Here is a 26010-nt window from a genome sequence, read left to right on the forward strand (position 1 = left end):
TCTAATGACAAATCACACATGTTTATCCATTACCCTGATCCTCATCTAGACCTGGTTTTTGCAACCACATCTTGGTGCATGAAATATTTCAATCTCTCAAGCTCCCGCTGCCCTATCTTCACCCTGCTTGACCACCCACTCCTTCCTCCCTACAAGTGGTTTCCATGGTGACCTGCTCTGGTTGCTAGCCAGGTTGAGTACCCTGTGGAGTGGTGTTGGCAGAGTGGGGAGGAAGGCTTCTTGTCAAGGGCAGAGTGGATTGAGAGTGGGTGGGAAGACTCAAAAAGGGTTAAATCTTGCGGCAGGAAGACACAAAGGGGTGAGGAGGAATGATGTTTCGGGGTGCCTGGCGGAGTGGGAGGGGAGAGTTGGTATGCATGTGGCCAAGGTTCATTGTTTCCTTGTATGAAATTATCAAAGGATAAATAAAAGACATTCTATTTAAAAAAGTAATAATAACCCAAACAATAAGTCCTTCAGTCTCTTTCTGCTTCCCCTTTATTGGTCCACTCAAGCCCTTGGCACTTACTAAAGACCTCTAGGTCATTTCTGAATTAGAGGGGGGCAAAAATCTAGCCAGACAGGCTGCTGGCTCAAATGAAAGTCGGGGTCTTGTGGGCAGCTGCCGCAGGTGCGAGAGAAAGCCTCATTATGTTGTCTCCGTGTTCACCATTCAGTACATTTTGTCCTTCCTTTTTTTTGTGTGTGGCTGATGGAGGACTTCCTTTATGTGCCAAGGAGGTTATTAGGCACTTGAATGCAATTTCAAAACCTCTTTGCTATAAGAAATGAAACACCGCTCTGCAAAAGGAGTCCAATAGCTCTCTCAGAGAATAAAAAGCATGAGAGTTCTATTTATTCCTGTTTCAAAAGACATCAGGCTCTTTTGTATTTCCCCATATTTTCTTGGATTTTTTTGGGGGGAGGTTGGGAAGACTTATCAATTGTTGAGAGTATGGTATTGAAGTCCCCCTGCCGCTATTATACTAGGGCTTATCTATGGCTTTGCATCTAATAGCATTTGTTTTATGAAACTGGGTGCACCTGTGCTTGGGCTGCACGTGTTTAGAATGTTAATGGCCCTGGGGTGGATTGTCCCCTTGATCAATCTTAAGTGACCCTCTTTATCTTTTCTCTCTAGCTTTGACATCGGCTCTTGTTTTCCTGCAACCCACGAGTTCCCCCACCACCTGGAAGAACTAACAGGAAATGAGCAAGAGCAAAGACACAACCACAGCTTAACGACCTGAATGATGCTCCTTCCCTGATCAGCACTGGGTGAGGGCAATGGTGGGCGTAGGTTGTCTGGAACTGTGAGTTCAGAAACCAATGGCGTCGGGATGCTGTAATTGTTTCCTTGTATGAAATTGTCAAAGAATAAATAAAAGATATTCTATTTAAAATGATAATAATAATAAGCACAACAATAAGTCCTCAATTCCCTTCTCCCCGCCTCACACTGGGCCACTCAAGCCCTTGGTGCCTACTAAAGACCTCTAGGGCCTTTTTAGATTAGAGACAGGCGGCACAATGCAAAGATCGGAAGATGGGAGCTTTCCAATACAACTTTTGATAGCTGGGGGAAACTCTCCACCAGTCTCAGGATAGGAGGCAGATGGTGCATGAGAAAGAACCAAGGAACATCTACTTAAGAAAATGTTCCATTTTCCTTACTCATGAAAACAGTCCAAACTGTTTTTAATCTAGTGTATATGGGCTGCATCACAAGATTACTTTTGTGCCGGGCGGTGGTGGCGCACGCCTTTAATCCCAGCACTCGGGAGGCAGAGCCAGGTGGATCTTTGTGAGTTCGAGGCCATCCTGGTCTACAAAGTGAGATCCAGGACAGGCACCAAAACTGCACAGAGAAACCCTGTCTCAAAAAAACAAGAGAAAACAAAAAAAGATTACCTTTGTAAAAGCATGTACCATTGTGTCTCTAAAATATCATGGTTCTGAGTAGGTGGTGGCAGCCTAGAGCAAAGACTCTATGGCAAATAAGCTTAATGTATTTCTCTTCAGGGGGAATGATGCGACGCTGGGTAGAATGGATGTGGAGGCTCAGAGGGCAAAGTACCGTCTATACAAGTGCAAGGACCTAAGTTAAGATCCCCAGTACCCATATAAAGCCAGATGTGGTTTTATGAATCTATAAACCCCAATGCTCCTACACAGAGATGAGGGTAGAGACAGGTGAGTCCTAGGAAGTTCACAGCTAGCTTGGCATAGGTAGCAGTGAAGAAAAGACCCCCACCCCAAATAAGGTGGAAGGCAGGGACCAGCACCCATGGTTGTCCTCTGACCAACACATACGAACACACACAGACTGTTTTATTTGTTTATTTTTTAAAAGTTTGTTTTTATTTTATGTGTATAGATGTTTGCCCACATGTTTATCTGTGCACTGTACGTATGTACTGCCTGAGGAGGCCAGAAGAAGGCATCAGATCCCCTGAAACTGGAGTTACAGACAGTTGTGAACTGCAGTGTGGTTGCTAGGAATTGAACCCCAGTCCTCTGGAAAGGCAGTCAGTGCTCTTAATCAGTGATCCATCTCTCCAGCCCCACAGAGATTTTGTTTTCAAAGAATTAAGAATATGCTCGGCATGGTGGTACATACCTTTAAGACCAGCACTCAGGAGTTAGAGGCAGTTGGCTATCTGTGAGTTCAAGGCCAGCCTGGTCTATATAGAGAGTACCAGGACATCTAGAGCTACATAGTGAGACTGTCTCAAAAAAAAAAAAAAAAAAACCAACCCTTCATGATATTTGCAGATATAGATATATATAGATATCATGATTCATATGTATATATGTGTATATATCATGATTGATATATGTGATACCATTGCAGATCTGTGAAGCAAGGTGTAGGGTGTTGAAGCTAGCCTGGGCAACCTTCTCTATTCCTTGTGGTTGGTTGTGTGCAAATGTGAAATTTTATCAGTTATATTAGTTTTTTTTTTTTTTCCCCTCAGTGTGACAAAATGCTTGACAATAAGAAGTTGGGGTTGGAGCAGGCTTTATTTTGACCCATAGTTTCAGAAGATCTCAGTCCATCAAGGCAGAGATGACATGGTGGCAGCCAGAGTCTGGCGCTACTTCTCCAAATGGTGCAAACGAGGAATTAAAGAGAGCAGACTGTAGCCGGGCTGGCTATCCCATTGAGGCCCAACCCAGTGGCCTACTTTCCTACCAGTGAGTCTCCTGTTCCCTAAGGTTCCCCAACCTTCCAAAACCCCATCACTGGCTGGGACCAAGTGCTCAAACACGGGACACCTTACATTCAAACTCCTCTTTTAGGGCTAGAGAAATGTGAGCCTCCTGTGTGCTAGGCAAGCATCCCACTACTGAGCTGCATTGCTGTTTGTTAGCATTTAATTCGGCCGTTCTCAACCTGTGGGTCACAACGCCCCTTCACAGGGGTCCCACATCACATATCCAGCATATCCCACATTTACATAATAATTCATTTTTCAAAGATTTACTTATTCATTATGTATAGTGTTCTGCCTGCATGTATGCCTGTAGGACAGAAGAGGGCGCCAGATCTCACTACAGGTGGTTGTGAGCCATCATGTGGTTACTGGGAACTGCACTCAGGACCTCTGGAAGAGCAGCCAGTGCTGTTAACCACTGAGCCATCTCTCCAGTTCCTACATTATGATTCATAACAGTATCAAGATTACAGTTATGAAGTAGCAAAGAAGTCATTTTGATGGTTGGGGGCAGTCACAGCATGAGGAACTATTAAAGGGTTGCAGCATCAGGAAGGCTGAGAACCACTGCCTTAATTGTTTCTTTTCCTTAGCATATCCTGTAATGGCAAATGATTGGAGAAAACCCCAATATCTTCCAAAGGGAAGTGGCCAAACAACTTCTAACACACACACACACACACACACACACACACACACACACACACACACACTCATACATTGAGTTTGGGAGATTGGAATTCTTTTAAGATATTATTTATTTATTTATGTATTGATTGATTGATTGTGTGTGTGTGTCTATGTGAGTTAAAGCGCACGCCATCCATACAGGTTCCCTTGGAAGCCAGAGGACCAACTGATAAGGATACTGGAAATCAAACCTAGGTCCTCTGCAAGAGCAGTAAGTGCTCTTAACCGCTGAGCCATCTTTCCAGCTCCTAAAAAGATTTATTTATATATGCGTATGTGTGTGTTTGGTTCCTATTAAATTCATTTATTAAAACTTCTTTGGCACTGGGAGTGTAGCTCAGTTGCTAGACTGCTTACCTAGCTTGTAGGAAGCCCTGGGTTCAATTCCCGGCACAGCATAAGCAGGGTGTTGTGGCATACAGCTGTAAGCCTAGAACTCAAGATCTGGAGGAAGTTCAAAGTCATCCTTGGCTACATTAACAGGTTTGAGGATAGCCTACAATACATGGAATAAAATAAAATAAATAAAATAAATAAAAAAAATATGAGGCTGCAGAGATGACTCAGAGGTTAAGAGCACTGGCTACTCTTCCAGAGGACCTGGATTCAATTCCCAGCACCCACATGGCATCTCACACCTTTTTGTAACTCCAGCTCCAGGGGATCTGACACTCTCACACAGACATACAAACAGGCAAAATACCAATGAACTTAAAATAAAAAATAAATTTAAAACAATAGCAATATAAATATACAAAAAATAGAGCCTGGCATGATGTCCCATGCCTTTAATCCCAGCACTCAAGAGGCAGAAGACAGACAAATCTCAATCAATCAATCAATCAATCATAAAAACAGAGGCTGCAGAAATGGCTCAGCAGTTAAGAACACTTGATGCTGCCCCAGAGGACCTGTGCTTGGTTCCCAACTCCTTTGGGGGTTATTGTCAGCTCCAGGGGAACCTGATACTCTCTTCGGGCCTCCACATGCACATATTCATACAAACTACAGACATGTAGACACAGAGATACACATAATTTTTTTAAAAAAATCCTTTTTAAACAAGCAAAAGTAAATTTAATACTATTGCATTCCAGTAGCTAGTTAATATGCAGTCCATACTCACAAATCTTACTCCAACAATTTACTGCCTGTCATTTCTCCCTGCTCCTGTGTCACATCAGGGTTGCCACTGTGTTGTCTTGTTTCTTGATTTTCATTAGCCTGTAACGATTCCTTCCTTGCCTTTTCACAATACTTACATTTAAACTAAAAAAAAAAAAAAAAAAAAAAAAAAAAAAAAAAAAATTGGGGGCTGGAGAGATGGTTCGGCAGTTAAGAGCACTGGCTACTCTTCCAGAGGAACTGGGTTCAATTCCCAGCACCACGTGGCAGCTCAAAACTGTCTGTAACTCTAGTTTCTGGGGATCCAACACCCTCACACAGACAGACATGCAGGCAAAATACCAATGCACATGAAATAAAAGTAAATTAAGAAATATACCCTGTGTGTGTGTATGATGGAAGGGGTCACATATATCAGGGCACATGTGTGATAGACAGACGATGAGTTTATGGTATACGTCCTTTTCTTCCACCTTTACTCAAGTCTCAGGATTGAACTCAGGCCGGCAGGCTTTCCCAGCAAGTCCCTTTACTTGCTAAGACATCTCAATGTCCAGACATTGACATACTTGAGAAAGGGTCCCACTCTGTAACCTTAGCTGGCCTGGAATTTGTTATGTAGATCTGGCTGGCCTGAAATTTACAAAGATTCCCCTGCATCAGCCTCCCAATTGCTAGGATTAAAGACTTTGACATTTCTGAAGAACACAGAGGAGTCTGTAGAATATCCCTCAGCCTAGGTTTGCCTGATGGTTCCTGATTCTCAAAGATTTTCATCTTGGTCCAAACATGTCTTTTGTTTCTCAGTTCATCTTTCCTCCTTCCTTCCCTCCCCCCCCCTCCCTCCCTTCCTCCCTCCCTCCCTCCCCCTCCCTCCCTCCCTCCCTCCCCTCCCTCCCTCCCTCCCTCCCTCCCTCCCTTCTTTCTCTCTCTCTCTCTCTCTCTCTCTCTCTCTTTCTTTCTTTCTTTCTTTCTTTCTTTCTTTCTTTCTTTCTTTCTTTCTTTCTTTCTTTCAGACATGGTTTCTCTGTGTAACAACCCTGGCTGACCCGGAACTCACTCTACAGACCAGGCTGGCCTTAAACTCAGAGATCCGCCTGCCTCTGTCTCCCAAGTGCTGGGATTAAAGGTGTGCGCCACCACCACATGGCTCAGTTCATCCTCTTATAAATTCATGGCATCATTTTGGCCCAACATTGGGACTGTTGGCAGTGGTACCTTGTCCTGGTGAACTTATTGTTTTCTCTGTCAAAATACCTGGGTAAATAAATATCCCGTTTCACTTAATACTTTTGCCCAACACAAGTTTATTTAAAATTCTCTTTTTTCTCCAGTGCATGGCTTCACACCCACAAGTATATGGACAGGAAAGATTAGAATCGAGGGGTTATTGAAGGGAGAAGGGCTCTGAAGGGATGGCTCAGTGGTTAAGAGGGTATAGCTCCTGCAGAGGACCCAAGTGTGACTCCCAGCACCTGCATCTGGAGGCTTGTAGTTGCCAGTAACTCAAACTCCAGGGAGTTTAATGCACTCCTTTGGCCTCCTCTCTTAATGCACCACCTCTCTCTCTCTCTCTCTCTTTCTCTCTCTCTCTCTCTCTCTCTCTCTCACACACACACACACACACACACACACACACACACACTTTAAAATTAGGAAGGGTAAGGTAGATGATAGATTTGAAGGAACTGGGAGGAGGATGGTGGGGGAGGATGGGGAAAATGATCTCATGGTGAAATTCCCCCAAAATGTTCTATGTTTTAAAATCTTACATTTGTTTGTGTATGTGAGTGGACAGGCTCATGCCATAGGCCACATGTGGAGACCAGAGGACCCCTTAGGGGAGTCAATTCTTTTCCTTCCATTATGAGGGACCTCTTGAACTTATGTCTTCAAACTTGGCTGAAGTACCTCTACCCACTGGGCCATCTCACCGGCCCCACAAGCCCAGGCTTAGTAACATGGACTCTTTCTTGAAATAGTTTCTCCATGAGAGCTGTCAAGGGATGGCTTTCTCATCTCTGTTTAGATTCTTCTCTAAGCCTGCTCTTTCCTTTATCCCACCTTAATTGATTCCATGCTGATTTTTTGTGCATTTTAACTTAATTAAGGGCTTGTTTATAATTTGCTACTTTCAGAATTTATCTTCTCCAGGACTGCTCCACTTTTGACTCTGGATCTTGTCATGCTTCTTGACATGAAAACAAAACAAAACACAAAAATCCTCCCATGCTTTCCAGACACAATGAGACACTTTAGTCTCTTGCTTCCCCTGCCCTGACCTGCAATCAGCTAATTACCCACAGAGTCCCAGGTCCCTTGCTGCATAGAGCAATATGTCAAAACCAAGATCTGAGCTCCAAGTGTGCCTTTTTATAACCCGCATTTTGGGAAATACTGACGATCATAGGGTTTTTAATCCGAAGGAAGAAATGGTTGCTCTTGCATTTTAAAAAATCATTACACTTTCTTATTTTAGGTGACTGTGTGTATGGGTGGGTGCTGGAACGAGGGTAGAACATAACTTGTAGGGATCACTTCTATCCTTCCACAGTGTGGGTCCTGGGGATCAAACTTGCAGCTTGGCTGCAAGTGCCTTTATCTGTTGACCCATTTCACTGGGCCTACATTTTACATTATTTTTCTTTTTGAGGCAGAGTCTCAGATAGTGCATGCAGGCAGGCCCTGAGTTCAAAATCTAGTTAAGGATAACTTTAACCTCCCAAACTTCTTGCCTCTATCACCCAAGTGCTTGGGACACATTTGCATTTGGAAGAGACCACTCACCGGTCTGGAAAAACTTAAGCATTGAGTTACGTTTCCAAAGACAGAACTTGTCCAAATCCTTTCATTTTGGACAACATGGGTGAAGCTGAGGGACATCATGCAGCTAGGTGAAATTAACCAGATGCAGAGGGATAGATGACATGATCTCACTTGCTGGCGGTATCTAAAAACCTGGAATCTTAGGAGCAGATGAATGATGGTTCCCAGAGGCTGGGGTTGGGAGTGATGGGGGTTGAGGAGATACTGAACAAAAGATACACACTTTTCAATCAGAGGGATGGTGAGATGGCTCAGTGGGTAGAGATGCACAAGTCCCACAGAAGGGTGGGAACAAAGGGGGAATCTCACCTAGGTTTTTATCCTGAGCAACTTCGTGGATCATGCTGACATGGGCTAAGATGAGAAAGCTTGGGGTACGGGAAGAAGAGATTAAGGAGGTCTAGGGAGATAGCACAGTGAGTGAAAAGCAGCTGTTACCAAAGGGACCCACACGGTGGCAGGAGAGGGCTGACTCCTGCAAGCTGTTCTCTCAGCTCCCTAAGATGGCCACAGCATGTGAGCTTAAAACGTGTGACAAGAATAAATACGATTCTAAAACAATGTTAAAGATGGTACTTTGCCCACGTGAGGGCTTATATGGCAGTGGAGTGGACCAGATTAGAGGCCCTGGGGATGGAGACAAACATGGTCATTGTTAGTGAATTATGTTGTGCAAACAGAGAGCCAGGGCTTGGGGAGAGAAGCAAGCCACGAGGTGTTTACCATTTCCCCGGCAGCCAGAGAGGAAAGCTCAGCTTTCAAATCAGCAATGGAATTTTCCACTGAGCTAAAGGCCAGGCTCCATTCTGAGAATTATATACCTCCCTGTGTAATTAAGGATGGAAAAGGTCTCGCTTAGACACAAAACAATGTGGACAGTCTTCTGAGATGTCTGTTTAAAATCATGACTGTCTCAAGAGCCATCTGCTTTGCAAATTTCCCCTTGATTGTAGCCTTCATTTTCATCCAAATTTTGAGAGCTGACAACATTGAATTTTATAATCTGCAGGCTTTATTGCTTGGGAGGGTGAGATGGGGTGAGGGTCTCTTTGGGAGCCAAGATTGACCTGGAACTTTGTGGCCTGAGCTGGCTTTGAACTCTTTAGATCCTCTTACCTCAGCCTGCCAGTGCTGAAATTTGCAGGTGTGTGCCACCATGCCTGGCAATTTAAGTCTTGAGAAGTGTTTAGTGGTGTCTGGCACAAAATATGTGTTTGATGGGATAGTTTATAGAGCCGATTTCTTTGATACAGTTTTAATGAAGAAATGAAGCATTTTGTGTTATAATTCTGCGTTCTATTTATTTGTAGATTATCATCATCACTATTACTAGGTTTGGGAGTTTGGGGTATTGTTTTTGTTGCTGTTGACCTTGTTTTGAGGCAAGGTATCACCCTGGAGACCAGCTAACCTCAAACTCTGAGATCTGCCCTTCCTCTGCCTCTGGAAGGCAGTATGCACCACCATGCCTAGATAATTGGGTTTTTTTTAAGACCTAGTTTTACATAGTTCACACTTGCTTACAACAGCCAATCTAGAATGAAGCCTGGTTCAAAAAACAAAGCAAGAAAGCAAATAAACAAACAAAAACAGTGGGAAGCAGAGGTAGGTAGAACTCTGTGAGTTCAAGGCCAGCCTGGTCTACAAAGAGAGTTTCAGGACAGCCAGGGCTGTTACACAGAGAAACCCTGTCTCAGAAAACAAAATAGCACAAAACAAAAACCAAAATAAAAAACAGACAAACAAAACCCCCCAAACCTCTCCCAAATCATTTCACACAAACCCTAAACCTTAAGTTCCACCCCCTCCATGCACTTCTACAGTTACCTATTTTGTGACTTCTTTCTTATTCCAACAAGCCTGTGGTGTTCCACTATGAGAATTTCCTGGTGTTTTTGGCTTCGAGCACTGACTTCCTTGGTGTTTAACACCAGCATACTCCACACCTCACCTCTCTATCTTGTCATCTCTTCACCATTAGAACATAAAGTCTTAGAGGATGGAGTTCAAAATCCACAGTACTTGGCATGATTGCTGGCATTGGATAGACTCAATGAAACCAATTATTATTATTATTATTATTATTATTATTATTAATTATTTTTAGCTTTGGTTTCTGCAGGACTGGGAATTGAACATAGGACTTGTGCCTAGCTCTAGAAGGAAGGGCTGTAAGCATGAGCTATGTTCTAGCTTTTAGTTTTTTTGAGGTAGGGTCTCCTACAGCTTGTATTAGTTAATTAGTTAGTTTGTTTGTTTGGGTTTTTGTTTTGTTTTGTTTTGGTTTTGAGACAAGGTCTTACCATGTAGCACTGTGCTAGCATGGAACCCATTATGTAAACCAGTGAGGGCATCGGGTCCCCTGGAACTGGAGTGACAGGCAGCTGTGAGCTGCCATGTGGGTGCTGGGCATTGGACCCAGGTCCTCTAGAAGAGCGGCCAGTGCTCTTACCGCTAAGCCGTCTCTCTAGCCTCCACCCTCCACCTCTTAAGTGCTGGGATGACGGGGTATGCTACTTGACCACCTTTCTTTTTGAAGTTAAACTATAAAAATCTTTTTGGGTTAAGACCACTGTCTGCTCTTCCAGAGGGTCCAGGTTCAATTCCCGGCAACCAGGTGGCAGCTCACAACTGCCTGTACCTCCACTTCCAGAGGATCTGACACCATCACACAGACATACCTGTGGGCAGAACACCAATGCCCATGAAATAAAAGTAAAATTAAAAAAATAAGATTAAAAATTATATCTATTTACAGCTCACAGCACGGATGCTGTGTCAAGCTGTTGACAAAACCATCGCGTCTACATGGTGAGAACATGTAAAATCTCTCCTAGAAATTTCTCGAGTAACATTATTATTAAGTAGTAACATTATTATTAAGTAGAATTGTTACACTGTGCAGAACAGACATGCTCAGAGGCCAAAAATCCTCCACCCAATGGCAACCAAGCTAGTGTGAGATGGAGCCAGGATGTGAACTCAAATCCCAAGGCCTTTGCTCCCCAGGCCTGCTGCTGGGCTGGCCTCATGGCCCATGACCAGTGAGTGCAATCTGATGCTCATCTACCCTGTATCCTTGGGCTGAAAGGCGTTAGAGCCAAGACTACCAAAAAAGGTCAGATTGCCTAGTCTTGCTCCAACTGTTTCAGTCAATGTCCTATGAGCGCCACCTTATGGCGGCAGACCACAATTACCGGTGAATGTCCTTCCAAAAATTTGATGGAAGCAGAATTTACACTTGTAACCCCAGCACTGAGGAGGGGGTCTATGTAGCGAATTCTAGGGCAGCTTTTGCTACATGAGAACTTCTCTCAAAAAGTCAAGGAAAGATCTGGGAATGTGGCTAACTTGATAGATTTCCTGCCTAGAATGCCCTGGATTTCGTCCCTGGAATGCACATTCCTAACAGGGACTAATGTGACCCTAGTGGAGCACAGATCTGTAATCTCAGCACTTGAGAGATGGAGGCAAGAAGTTAAGAAATTCAACATGATTCTGGTTGTCAGCACTTGGGAGGCAGAGGAAGGCTTGAACTCTAAGTTCAAGGCAAGCCTGTTCTACATAGGTAGTTCCAAGACAGCCAGGAATATATAAGAAAAAAAAAGAAAGAGGACCAGGCAGTGGTGGCACATGCCTTTAGTCCCAGCACTCTGAAGGCAGAGTCAAGTAGATCTTTGTGAGTTCGAGGCCAGCCTGGTCTACAGAGTGAGATCTGGGGAAGGCACCAAAACTACACAGAGAAACTCTGTCTCAGAAAACCAAAATAAAAAAAAAGAAAGAAAGGAAGGAAGGAAGGAAGGAAGGAGGGAAGGAAGGAAGGAAGGAAGGAAGGAAGGAAGGAAGAAGAAAGAAATAACAAGCCAGGTGGTGCTGGTACACCCCTTTGATCCCAGCACTCGGGAGGCAGAGGCAGGCAGATCTCTGTGAGTTTGAGGCTAACCTGGTCTACCAAGCGAGTTCCAGGACAGGCTCCAAAGCTACACAGAGAAACCCTGTCTTGAAAAAAAAAGTGAGGGGTCTCCAAGCTTAGAGGGATGAGTGTTTAGGAGGTAAACGCAGGGTATAATGCAGTAATTAGGAAGATAATCCCATTGCCCCATCCTACCTTGAAGCTGCTGCAAGCTGGGAGTTTAGCAGTTCAGCTGTGGGTGGGTATAAGGCAGTGCCTTCCTCTGTAATACTGACGGTTCTGTTGGACTGCTCTAGGCATATATTTACTTGTTTCCCCCATGCTCACCCCTGCCCCCACTAGCCCCTCTCTTTCTCTAGGAGAGATAACCCAGTGATTTAATGGCAGGGCATGGCAGTGCATGACTTATATTCCAGCACTCCTGAGGCAGAAGCAAGAGATCTCAGAGTTCCAGGCCAGCCTTGTCTAAACAAGGTGTTCTAAGATAGGTGGAACTCCAGAGAGAGAGAGGCTTTGCCTCAAACAAAAAAAAAAAAAATTAAATAAAAGGAGTATTTATTTGCAGAGGAGCCAGGTTAATCCCCAGCACTCACATAGCTCCATAGGATCCTATGCCCTCTATGCCCTCTTCTAGCCTCCAAGGACACTACACTGCGCAGTGATGCACAGACATGCAGGTACAACACCTATACACATAAAATAAAAATAAATACGTCTTTAAAGACGTATCAGGAGCCGGGCGGTGATCGTGCACACCTTTAATCCCAGCAGAGGCAGAGGCAGATGAATCTCTGTGAATTTGAGGCCAGCCTGGTCTACAAAGTGAGTACACAGTTGAAAAACAAAACAAACAAGCAGACAAACAAAATAAAAAGGGATTTCTGAGATAATCGGTTCAATTAGATGAACCTGTCAAGATACGTTCCCTTTTCAGTTAGAAAGACCTCGAAAAAATACAGAAGTCAAAATATAGCTTATGGATGCAACATACTTGAACAACCCAGTGTACTCAGCTTTAACTTGGATTTTTAAAATTCTGTAATGTGTCTACATACATATACACGTGGGCATTCCCCATTGTGAAGTAAAAACTCCATCTCAACAAAAAGTGGAGCTAAGCTCATGGGGACACATGAGTTTTCTAAATCATTAATGTCTGTAAATGCTGTAACTCTGTACTCCAGAAAGCACAAACCCTATCTTTTTACTGATTTTACTGAGCCGGTGGATTTCTGTAACAGTGCCTATGTGCTGCCACTAGATGGCGGTGGACACCATACTTAAAAAAAGCAGAGTAAGGCTGGGGAGCCCGGCCTGCTGATGTCTGTGTCTGTGTGTCTGTGTTTCTTTTTGCTGGCTCATTTTGTTTCTGAGGCATGGTCTTCTATAGCATAGGCTGGCCCTGAATTCACTACATCTTAGTCCAAGGTGATCTTGAAGTCCTGGTCCACACCCCACCAACCCCCAAGTGCAGAAATAATAGGCATGAGTTGCCATGCTCAGTCCTGTGTGGTGCTGGGTAGGAAGCAAAGCACTTCGTGCCCCTCTATATTTCTATCTAAATCTCTTATCTCTCACTCCTCAAGAGTACCTTGGGGAAATAGTGGGAGCAGGTCTCCCACAAATGGTGCCATGAACAGGGACCAGGGACTCGGCAAAAAGAGTGTGAAGGGGTATTGTGGATAAAAGGAAGCATGACAATAAGAAAATGAAAAATAAAGGTGACGGTATTTTGTTGTCAGGAGTGAAAGTTAGACAGTGGAATGCTGGAGAAGAAAAGTGAGGCTGCAGCGTGTATCTCTCTCTGTCTCTCTCTCTCTCTCTCTCTCTGTCTCTCTCTCTCTGTCTCTCTCTCTCTGTCTCTCTCTCTCTGTCTCTCTCTCTCTCTCTGTCTCTCTGTCTCTCTCTCTGTGTCTCTCTCTCTGTCTCTCTCTCTCTCTGTGTCTCTCTTTCTCTCTCTCTGTCTCTCTCTCTCTCTCTCTCTGTGTCTCTCTCTCTCTCTCTCTCTCTCTCTGTCTCTCTCTCTCTCTGTGTCTCTCTGTCTCTCTCTCTCTCTCTCTCTCTCTGTCTCTCTCTCTCTCAATTTCCATCTATAGGAAAATAGTGTAAGAAGAAATTTAGAATAAGAGTATAATGTAGGAATATAGTTTAAGAAAAAGTTAGGATGAGATAAGCAACAAGACAGAGGAACTTTGTCCTGAATTTTCCAACTATAGGACTAGAAATGCAAAACTCCTGGAAGGAGTCAGAGAAAAAAAAATCTATCAAAGATGAGAAAAATGGTCAGAAAAAGATCCCTGTAGACGCTTTTGGCCTACGAACAGCTTAGCTTTAAGTCCTGGGTGGCAGAGGAAAGAATTTTCCCTGAGGTGGATGCGGACGAAAAGTAATTCTCCGCTCCACCGCCGCCGGCAAATGCATTTACAACACCGTACCGTCAGAATTAGTTTCCATTTGGTCATGAAGCCAAGAGGTCTTAGGAAAAATCTTAGTAATCTCTCTCTCTAAAAAACTAAAAGCTTTTTAGGTTTTTGTTTCTCAGATTTTTTTTTTCTCTTTCAGTAAGGGCAAAAATTAGATTCATCTGAAAATAATATCAGTATGGGACAATCACCTGTAATTGCTCTAGAAAAAACAAAAAACTCTCTTGGAATATGGCAAATCCTCTAGGTATTCCTGTCTCTCCTTCCAGCCAGTATTAGAAAAACAGCAGCAAGATTCCCCGCAGCTATAGGCTAGTATAGATGCTGGGGGAGTGCACCAGAGAGCCTGGAGACCCAAGCAGGGCAGCTTCCTTTCCAAAGTGTGCAGCCACAACAGAGGTGGTGTGGGACCCAGGGAGGGGATGCAGGTACGGAGGAAGCAGTGAAGCTGAGTCTCGGCTACAGCATCAAGGACTCTATCTAGGGGAGGAGATAAATCAGGACAAAACAAAGATCTACCTGGGAGGGAATCTCTCGAAAAAGGCTGAAAAGACTCTTATTTTAAGTATTTTCATTTTCTTTCACTGACCCTGTAAGGCGGGTGACAAGCACCAATCTGTAAGCATACATGAGTATATGTGGCCCACTCCAGGGATAATGTCAGGTGCAGGAAATACACATATTAATGCCAGATCAGGGAGAACAGAAACCTCCTGTGGTGTAAAAGCTCATTTGATCATATGAAAACAAACCATATTTCAGGAGTGTGTACCTGAAAGGCAGCATGGGAAACATAGTCCGTAATGTTGTTCATATCCACAGGATGATATAGAGAAAGGCAATATGGGAAATGTAGTATTTCAGCTCAAAATGGTGATACTGCCCCAAAACTCTGATTTTTTTTTTCAGTTCAAAATTCAGTTTCTTTTCCAAGTAATATTAGAAAGCTTAGTCTTACCTCCTGAGAACTATGAACAGGCAAACAGCTTACCTCTCAGGAGATAATAAAAATGCTAACATTTTTTATTAATAAGTCACTTTGAAACCCTCAAGAAAACAAGGGAAAGCGGTCTGTACACTGGAAAATTGCTTTAGGTATGAAAAAAAAAACCCAAACCTTATGAGCAAATAAAGAAGTTCTTTGCTTCTTGAATAACAGCCTGCAGTAAAGGATTCCTTTGCAAATCTAATGGGGAGCAAGGAAGCATGTATTTAGAAGGAATGACTGCTTTGTAGATGGGGACCAAATTCCAGAAAATCTAGCTGTCTTACAAAATAGAATCACTTCACTTGAAAGTTCCCTACAAGAAAACAATGCAAAATTAGAATGCTTGCTTAGTGAATGCACTGATGTTTGTGAGAAGCTAGTGAATGAAGTGAAAATACTAAATCATGAAAGTATATAAAACAACACATCTATGTTCTTAACTCCTTTGGACAGTAGCAGCTTCTGTGCAAAATAGCCTTATCAGATACAATGGGCTAATAAAAATATATCAAAGACAAGGTATCCTTAAAAGAGCTCCTGGTAATCTTAAAAAGCAGCTTTAAAAAATTAAGGGGGGGATTGTACCCTCAGAAACTTGCTGTCTGTCTGAGTATTTGGCAAGGAGTATAGAACAGAGGAATGTCAGCTCCAACCAATGCTCCTCTAGAGGAACTGGAATAAAAGCAGCTGAACCAATGTTCCTGATTTTGAGGTTTCCTCCTGCAGTCTAGGGAAAGTAGGAGACTAAGGGGGGGGGGCCCACATGGCTGAAGAGTTTGGGACAAAGGTTTTGTTGCTATTTAGTAAGAGCTGAATGGAAATATAGCTCAGAGACATACTGCTTTTGTTTGACTAGTGGCAAATTGATGTGTAGCTACATGGTTCCTAATAGCTGTGCAGGAAATTTTTTGAAGAGCTTTATGGCAGCTCAGTACGGTAATTCTACCCTCACCCTGAGGCAAGTCTTTTTGGTAGAGCTAACCAAAAGTTCTGCTATAGCTGAGTGAAATTTCAGCACTTTCCCTGCATTTTATATCAGTCACTCTGGGTTAATAAGCCTTTTCAGAAATGCCCATTTTAACTCCTCTATTTGTCTAAACTAAAATTTAAAATATTTCTTCCCATTACCAAACATAATTCCATGGAGATTTTTCTTCTTCAAGCTTGGCATAGTGGCTCCTACTTGTGATCTCAGTACTCAGGAGGATGAGATAGGAGCATTGCTTCCAGTTCAAGGTCAGCCTGAACTTCATAGTGAGTTCCAGGCCAGCCAGGGCGGCAGGGTGAGACCCTGTCTCAACAAATCATAAGAAAATTATTATCAGGAAAATTTTTACTATGTATCTCAGGCTAGCTTCAAACTTGTTATATAGTGTAGCTTGGCCTCAAACTGGACAGTGTCCTTTTCTTGGCCTCTGGGTACTTGCTGGGCTTATAGGCATGTATAACCATATTCAAATTCCATTAAGAACTGATGGAGGGCCAGATAGTAGTGCACAACCTTTAACCCCAGCACTCAAGAGACAGAAGCAGGTAGATCTCTGAGTTCAAGACCAGCCTGGTCTACAGAGAGAGTTCCAGGACAGCCAGGGCTACACAGAGAAACTTTGTCTCTAAAAAAATCAATCAATCAATCAATCAAACAAACAAAGAAACAAACAAACAAAAGAATTTGATTGACTCAGTGGTAAGAATCTGGCTGCTTTTCCAGGCAACCCAGGTTCAACTCCCAGCAGTCACATGACAGCTCACAGCTCACAACTTCCTGTAACTCCAGTTCCAGGGGTCCTGATGCTCTCTTCTGGCCTCTGAAGGCACCATGCAGGCATGGGTGCACAAACACACACTAAAGCAAAACACTCATACACATAAAATAATAATGAATTTTTAAAAAATTTGATGGAGGGCTGGAGATGTAGATGACTTAGAAGTTAAGGACAAGCATTACTCTTGCAGAGGACCTAGGTTGGATTCCTAGTACTCACAGGGTGGCTCACAACCACTTGTACTCGGAAACTGCCACTGGTACCTGTATGCATATGACTCAGACACATATATAAACATAAATACTACATAAATATGAAGGAATTGTAAAACATGGCTTTGATTCTAGCACTTAAGAAGGAGAAGCAAGTAAATCTCTGGGAGCTCTAGGCAGCCTGGTCTATATAGCAAGTTCTAAGACAGCCAGGGCTACAGAGTGAAACTCTGATTAAAAAAAAAAAATCAAGAAACAAAAATAAACTTTAAAATAATTGGATTGAGTTAGGACTGGAGAAATAGCTCAGTTGGTAAAATCTCATCTAACTTCACCAGGCCTTAGATTCGGTGCTGCAAACTGTGTAAGTGGACATGGTGTAATCCTGGCTCTCTGGAGGTGCAGGGAGGAGCATCAAATGTTCAAGGCCAGGAGGGGCATGGTGGCTCAAGCCTTTAATTCTAGTAATAGAGAGGCAGAAGTAGGTGGATCTCTGTCAGTTCTGGGCCAGCCTGGTCTACATAATAGAGGACACTGTCTCAAAAAATAATAAATTCAACCAAACCCTTCTTGGCAAGTAAACGTGTTTATTTCTGGAGATGTAGGAACAGAGTGCTTCCAAGCATGCTCAAGATCCTCAGTTCAATCCTCAGAACTGTAAGAAAATAGTGTCAGTGCCAAGAGCCTCCTCGTAAAGTGTTCACTTGTGTTATCCATGTCCCCAATACCTCTATACCTTTGTTCCGACTGATGTCTGTGATTCATTGCCTAGTGGAAAGCATGGCAACTTCTGAGAACCAGTCTTTCAAACACTCTGGAATCCCATTAAGACAGTTAACTAGCTTCCATAAAGTGTACACAGAGAACCTGATGGAGTCCCGTGCAGGCCCTGTGCATGCTGCTTCAGTCTCTGTGAGTTCATGTGAGCTTTGATCATGTGGAGTTAGCAGGCCTTGTTTTCTTGGGGTCCTCCATCCCCTCTGGGTCTTACACTCTTCCCTCCTCCTTTTCCAAAGGGGTCCCTGAACTCTGAGGGGACAGATTGGATAGAGACATCCCATTTAGATCAATCACTCTGTGTGTAACATCTGGCTGTGGGTCTCGATATTTGTTCCCATCTGCTCCAGGATGAAGCTTCTCTGATGATGGCTGAGCAAAGCACTGATGTATGAGTGTAGCAGAATGTTATTAGGAGTCATGTTATCATCACATTATTTCTTTTCTTTCCTTATCTTTAGAACAGTAGTATTTGGTTTTAGCCTAGGTCCCTGGGCTACCTAGTCTCTGGGTCTTGGTCACCCAAGCAGTGTTGGGTATGGCTTCCATCTCATGAAGCAGGCCTTTAAGTCAAATCAGTTATTGGTTGGCTACTCCCACAAGCTTTGTGCTGCCATTGCCCTAGCATACTTTTCAAACAGGACAGATCGTAGGTCAAAGGTTTTGTGTTATTATGCCAGCCACTTCTGGAGTCATGTGACCGAATATGTGCTGTCAGCAGTCAGGCAAAATCTTTAGTCACTCCAGGGCCTTATGTCCTACGTAATCTGTACAGTGTGGTCACATAATCTGCATGCAGTGTGATCAAGTAATCTATGGGCATGCGTGGCGTAGCTACATAAGTTCATATATGCGTGTACAAGGTGACCTATAAAAGCAGGCTCAGCCGGGCAGTGGTGGCGCACGCCTGTAATCCCAGCACTCGGGAGGCAGAGGCAGGCAGATCTCTGTGAGTTCGAGGCCAGCCTGGGCTACCAAGTGACTTCCAGGACAGCCTCCAAAGCTACACAGAGAAACCCTGTCTCGAAAAACAGATATATATATATATATATATATATATATATATATATATATATATATATATATATATATATATATACACACACACACATATATCAGGCTCTACCCACTCCCTGCTCTTTCTCCCTCTAACAAGATGTAGCACACCTCTCTCTCTCTCTCTCTGCATCTTTCTTTTCACTATGTCTACCCTCTCCACTTCTCCCTCCCCTAATAAAAACTCTTATAGTGGGCTCCATTGTACCTTGTGTTTTCTCACACCTGATAAATAAAGTCGCAAAAAAAATAACATTGGTGCCTGGACCAAATAGGCCTTGAACTGAGGTTAGTTCATCTGCAACCACCCACTTTTCATCTACCTGGCCGCTGGATCACTTCACACAACACTGGCTACTTTGATTGGTGAGTTTTCCCTTAACTGGTCAGTGTACACAATTCCCTGGACTCATGGGAATGACTGTCAATCAATCACGTGGCAACCCTCTGGTGTCCTTGGAACCGTGGGGTACCCTGTCCATCGCTGTGACTAAGGTCAGCCCCCATCGCTGACTATCTCCCCTGGCCATTCCCCACGGCTGTGGTCTGAGACCTTGTTTTCATTCATTTCTCATCTCTTGGACTCTCATCCTTGGGCTGCCCCCCCCCCCCCCCCCCCCCACCCTTGCTCTTTGCTTGACAGAACACTGAGAGACTTGTGTCGTTATCGATCCCCTCTTAATCTCTGGGATGCCTGAGATATTACAGTCATTGGATCTCATTTATTACTGTTTTTTATTCTATTGTTTTCTTTTTTCTGTCTGTCTCAGCCATGGGAAATAAGGCCTCCAGCCCCATTAGCCCCATATGTCCCCTGGGATGCCCTTTAGAAACCCTCAAACCTCTCAGCTTAATGTTCTACTTAGAGGCTTCTAAGCTTATCTGCCTCTGCACTAAAAATGGCCTAAATATCCCTCAGATAACAATAAAAAAAATACCCACCTAGTGGCTCATTGGACCCTGATATTTTACTCCAGTGATCTAACTTCTGTCAGTGAGTGGGCAAATGGAAAGAGTTACCTTGTATCCAAGCCTTTTTCTATCTCAGCTCCAAACCCTCTCTCCTTGATTCCTATTTCCACAGTGCTTCTAGCTATACAACCAGGACCAGAGGAATCTCTCACCACTACTCTTGATCCTGCTAATGAAGCCCTGCCTTTCCACCCTCCTGCTCCTTCTCCTCCAATGACTTTTCCTTAAGCTCCTCCAGCCCCTTCCTCCTCTCTGGTGCTGGGCTGCTCTGACTGCCTGACTTTGGCTCCCACCTTTTCTCCTCTTGTCACGGGTTCTTGAGCTGCTAAAAACTCCACCCCAGTCAAACCAGCCCAGCAGCCATCCTGCTTTTTGATTGGCACCTGTAGAATATGGACTAGTAAGGTCCATGTCCCTTTCTCACTGGCAGAACTCTCTCAGATAGAAAAGAAACTGGGTTCTTATACATCCAACTCTACCTCTTTTATTAAACAATTCCAGTTTATCACCCAATCCTTTTCTGATATATACATGATCCTTACTAACAACCTATTTCCTGAGGAGCACAGATGAGTCTGGGAACAGGCTGGGACACACGCAGATGAGGTCTCTAGACTAATGCAGCACCTTCTCCTGGAGCTGAGGCAGTCCCCTATCGGGATCCATGGTGGGATTATAACACCCCAGTTGGCTCCCTAGCTAGAGATCAGTTTACAACCTGCCTCTTAGCAGGCCTTTGTAAGGATGCCCATACCAGTAAACTATGAAAAGTTTCAAGACATAGTTCAGGACAGAAAAGGGAATCCATCTTGATTTCAAGAATGACTTACAAAGGCCCTTTTACAGTGTACTAATCTAGATCCTGAGAACCCAGAGGGCAGACAGCTCCTTATGATCCATTTCTTTTTGTGGAGCTTCCCCGACATTTGGGCCAAACTTAAGCCTCTGGAGAGAGAGAGGGACCCTGACCCCATAGGCGGAAGTCTTAGCGCTGCATTTAATGTGTACCATGGGAGAGATGAGAAAGGCCATCAACAGGAACACCAAATGCTGGCTAAGGCCATTTAACCAGCCACCTGAGGGTCCCCAGGTCCTTGTTTTAAATGTGGTCAAGAAGGCCATTGGGCTGTTACTTGCCCTGCCTCACATGGGCCACTGGGGCCATGTCCAAAGTGCTACCAAGAGGGACATTGGTCAGTTGACTGCCTCTTTGCACCTCATGGCATGGGGACATCGAACACAGGCAACCCTTTAGACAACCTTCTAGGCTTGGCCATGGAAGATTGAAGGTGCCCAGGCTCCAGCCCAACAACTGTCATCTCCCACAGGGAGCCATTACAGTATTGGGGTGATCCATTTCTTTCCTAGTGGACACTGGGGCTACTTACTTGATCCTGAGGGAGTTTTGGGGGCTCACCATTCTTTCTTATCTCCCCATTGTCAGGGTAGGGGGACAGCCTTACCTAGTTCATCAGACCCCACCACTTAATTGTATTTTCAAGAGTATTCCTCTTACTTAGACATTTTGGTCATGCCAATTTGTCTTGTGTCCCTAATAGGAAGAGATTTTTTTAGTCAAGGTAGGAGCTTCCATTTTGTTTGCTCCCCCCATTTACCTGACCCCAGATACACCAGCAGCTCCTCTCCTCCTCCTCCTAGCCTCTTACCCCAGGGGAATTCCTCCCCAATCACAGTGACACAAACAGAGCCCTGTTCTCTTAAGTTCCAGAGGACCCTGAGATCAACTGCCTTGTCTCCAATTCTAGAAGAATGAAGTTTCATCCCACAACCGTACTCAATCCCACTGGAACCCCATATGTTCTTCTTTCTGATTCCTGCTCTGTGTTCTCCTGTCTCTATCAACCACATTCTGCTTCATCAGTTTACCTCTGTGTCTCTAATAACATATTCAAATTTCTAATGAACTACTCAGCTACTGTTAGAGCACCACTATCAGCCATAGGGCTAGAGGCACAAGGACCATAAAATATACCCAGGCGGTAAGAAGTAGTAATGCTCAGGAGATATTCACAACCCCAGACTCAAAAGGGTCTGCACTTTGCAAAAACAGACTTTAATATAACAGTTTATTACTGTTAAATGCCCTTAGCTCTTAATCACCTGTGTCTCCTGGATGTTCAAGTGATAATGAAATAATAAAAGGAAACAGGTGCCTTAAGGTTTGTCTCAGGTGAAAAATAGGAAGCCTAATTGATACTAATAGAAAAAAGAAAGCATGTTCCAGATTTCTCTCTCTCTTGCTATATGCCTATAACTTTAACATTAACCAATACAATTCTGATAGCAGAGTACTAAACACTAAAGTATCATAGCTACCAGCTCAGGATTTTAAATTCCCATTGGTCACTTCTGCATATGTCTACTCAAAAATTCTTCTGAGCTCCAGGGAGTTGGGTTGGACCCATCCGAACCAGTCAGATCCACTTCAGCTTGTCTGGTCCAAGCTGTCAGACCAAAGCATCGCTGGATGATTCCACAGGACTCAAAACAACAGCAAAGACAATCAGCTACCTCAGAACATCTGGCTACCCCAAGAAAAGCCCCTTCCCACCCCCCAAAATTAACCGACGCTCACGAAGTCAGCTGGACGCAGTTCTGAGAGACACGGCATCCCAATTCCCATTCACCTGCCGCCTCTATCCCCTTACTTTTTATAGTAACAAAAAGAGTGGAATGTTCTTATTCCTAGCCACTTCTGGAGTCACATGACCATGCATGCACTGTCAGAAGTTAGGCAAAATGCTTAGTCACGCCAAGAGCCTTATTTCCTGTATAATCCGTGTGCAGCATAGCCATGTAATCTGCATGCAGCATGATCATGTATTCTTTGTGCATGCATGGTATAGCTATGTAAATCCATATACATATGCACAAGGAGACCCGTAAAAGCAGGCTGTACCTGCTCCCCGCTCTCTTTCCCTCTTGCTAGAGGAAGCATGCACCTCTCACTCCCCTCACCTCCACCCTATCTCTTCCCTAATAAAAACTCTTATAGTGGGTTTCCTTGTACTTCGTGTTTTCTTGCGCCTGGTAAATAACACTGACAAATAACATTTTGTGGTTGGGTTGGGTTTATGCTTCTCTTTTGATAGCAGCCAGAGTACCTTGTACCAAAGACACTGGAATGATGGGGTGAAGGCTCTTTGTAGGCACCAGCTTGACTCCTCCATGTTCATTGGGCTGTGTAGGTGTTTTCTTCAGCAATATGGGCTTGCTGCCAGTTTGTCAAGAGCAAGCTATGGTCTTGGTAACAGCTTGGTTGTTTGGGGGTTCCCATGGGACCCCTTTAGACAACAAATCAATTAGATGTAGCCCAATCACAGCACTGGAAGCTTTTTGGGTGACAAGAAACGGTCAGTTGGGACTCTGTCTCCCTTATTAATTGGCAATTTCATCTAGATTGCCTTCATATATGTATATATTTTAGGAAGTTTCTACTGTATTAGGTTTTCATACTATGCCCTCAAATGTTGTTTAATTTTAGCGCTCTCTCCGCATATCCTCCCTCACAACACCCTATCCTACCCCCTCCCCACTCCATGCTGTCGTTCCACACCTTTTAATCCAGATCTATCTATTTTATTTCCCTCTCCTAAGGATGTCTGTCTGTTCTCTCAGGCCCTTACTCTGTCCCCACCCACTGGGATTCTATGGATTGTAGCTGGGTTATCATTGACGTGACAACTAATATCCACATATAATTGAACACATACAATATTTGTCTTTCTGGGTCTGGGTTACCTCCCTTGGGAGGACTTTTTGTAGTTCCATCCATTTGCCTGCAAATTTCCCAATGTCTTTTGTTTGTTTGTTTGTTTGTCTGTGTAGCCTTGGCTGTCCTGGAACTCATTTTATAGACCAGGCTAGCCTTGAATTTATAGATCTGCTTGCTTCCCCCTCCCAAGTGCTGAGATCAAAAGCAGGCAGGACCAGACCACTGCTCAGTTGATGTCCTTCTGTTTTTAACAATTGAATAGGACTCCATTGTGTAAAAGGACCATATTCTCTCTCTCTCTCTCTCTCTCTCTCTCTCTCTCTCTCTCTCTCTCTCTCCCTCTCTCTCTCTCCCTCCCTCCCTCCCTCCCTCCCTCCCTCTTTCTTCCTCCCTTTCTTTTTTCCCCCACACAAGGTTTTTCCTGGATGTGTCAGAACTCACTCTGGCCAATCTGTCTTCTAACTCAGAGATCCTCCTTCCTCTGCCTCCTCAGTACTGGGATTGAAGTCAAGTGCCACCACACCCCAGCAGTACTACATTTTCTTTATTTAATCTTCTGTTGAGGAACATCTAGGTCCTTTCCATTTTCTGGCTATTATGAATACAGCCCTGATGAACGTGGCTGAGCAAGTGTCTCTGTGGTAGGATGAAGTGTCCTTTTGGTCTATACCCAAGAGTGATACAGCTGATCTCGAGGTCCATCAATTTCCCTTTTCCTGAAGAACTACCGCACTGATTTCCATAGTGGCTGTACAAGTTTGCCCTCCCACGAGCATTAATGGAGTGTTCCCTCACATTCTCTCCCACACCAGCTATCTTGTGTTATTGATCTTATCCTTGCTGACAGGCACAAGATGGAATCTCAGAGTTGTTTTGCATTTCTTTAAGTGTTTCTCAGGCATTTGAATTTTTTTTCTTTTTTGGTTGTTTTTTTGATATCCAGTTTTCTGGATTCCTTCTTTATTTTGGATATTAGCCCTGTATCAGATGTGTACTTGATAAACATCTTTTCTAATCTGTCTGATGTTGATTCTTTCTCTCTCTCTCTCTCTCTCTCTCTCTCTCTCTCTCTCTCTCTCTCTCCAAGACAGGGTTTATCTGTGTAGCCTTGGCTGTCCTGGAACTCTCTCATTGTAGACTAGTGTGGAATGGAAGTCAGAGATCCACTCGTCTCTGCTTCCCAAGTGATGGGATTAAAGGCACAGGCCACACTCCTGGTTTTTCTCTCTTTCTTAGGAGCAAAGCTTGCCTGGAACTCACTGAGTTCTGTGTCTGGGTTGTACCTACTGAGTGATGGGATGAGGAGTAGGCTACCATGCCTAATGTAGATTTTTTTCATTTTAGACAATTGTGTGAGCATATGCCTTGTTCCTTCGAATAGCATAGGATTCCTGAGAGCTGGAGTTACAGACCATTGTGAAACATCCCCCACCCCACAAAGTGGGTGCTGGGACCAACACTGGTGTCCTCTGGAGGAACAGCAAGTGCTCTTATACACTGAGCCATCTCTCCAGCCTCTTTTTTTTCTATGTCTTTTTTTTTTTCTGTTTTTGTTTTTGTTTTTTTTTGTTTTTTGTTTTTTGTTTTTTTTTTTTTTTTTTTTTTCCTCTCCACAATCCCCTTCCCTGAGATGCTGACATGGAGAAGTGGGGATAGCCTTTTTTTTTAAGGACCCTTTAAATTAAGCTACATTTTGTTCTGGACTCTTTAGGTAACAGCCTGCAGCAGGCCTGACCCTTTCATTAGCAGCGTGCAGCAGGATCGTGAGCAACAGCTGTGACATTCCTGAGTGGGCCTGGGTAAGTAAAGCTTTATTTCCTACCAGTTGTGTTATTAAGTGGATGTACTGGATATAAGAAGGCCCAACTGGAGTAGACTCATGGGACCCCCAGAATGAATGGTGGAACAAATGACCAGGAAATATTAAAATAAAGAGAGGTGAGGGCGAGAGGGCCTCCGCGCAGTTGCTTTGGTAGAGATCTGCCCCAGAATGCTCGAATCCTTGGCTTGTTCCCCAGCCAGGCACAAACTGAGCATGGTGGAACACTTCCATAATTCCAGCAACTCAAAGGTGGTGGATCAAGAGGATTAGAAGTGGGGTCATCCTTAACTACTTAGTGAATGGGAGGCCATCCTGGGCTATAAAACAGACACCCTTTTTCCGAAAAAGAAAATATGTTTTTAAATTAGTATGTATTTGTAGAACACAATGGGCTTCACTCTGACATTTACTAAAGTCATATATAAGGTACTCTTAACATTTTTGCCCCATTTGTCTGTTGTTGTTTGAGAACCTCAGACAAGCATG

General features: G+C 43.8%; 1 long non-coding RNA gene across 8 annotated transcripts in view; it reads left to right on the forward strand.

The window, feature by feature from the left end:
• The window catches only part of LOC118597696, a 223240-nt gene that overhangs the window by 193502 nt on the left and 3728 nt on the right, over positions 1–26010 (forward strand). For 7 of the 8 annotated variants that reach the window (XR_004946888.1, XR_004946886.1, XR_004946884.1 and 4 more), the window contains 2 exons: positions 1142–1278; positions 25414–25501. This is a non-coding gene — a long non-coding RNA (uncharacterized LOC118597696). The remainder of the gene's footprint in view (positions 1–1141; positions 1279–25413; positions 25502–26010) is intronic. The other variant, XR_004946894.1, reaches the window with a different exon arrangement.

This window comes from Onychomys torridus, chromosome 1, assembly GCF_903995425.1.
Source record: "Onychomys torridus chromosome 1, mOncTor1.1, whole genome shotgun sequence".
Classification (NCBI taxonomy): Eukaryota; Metazoa; Chordata; class Mammalia; order Rodentia; family Cricetidae; genus Onychomys; species Onychomys torridus.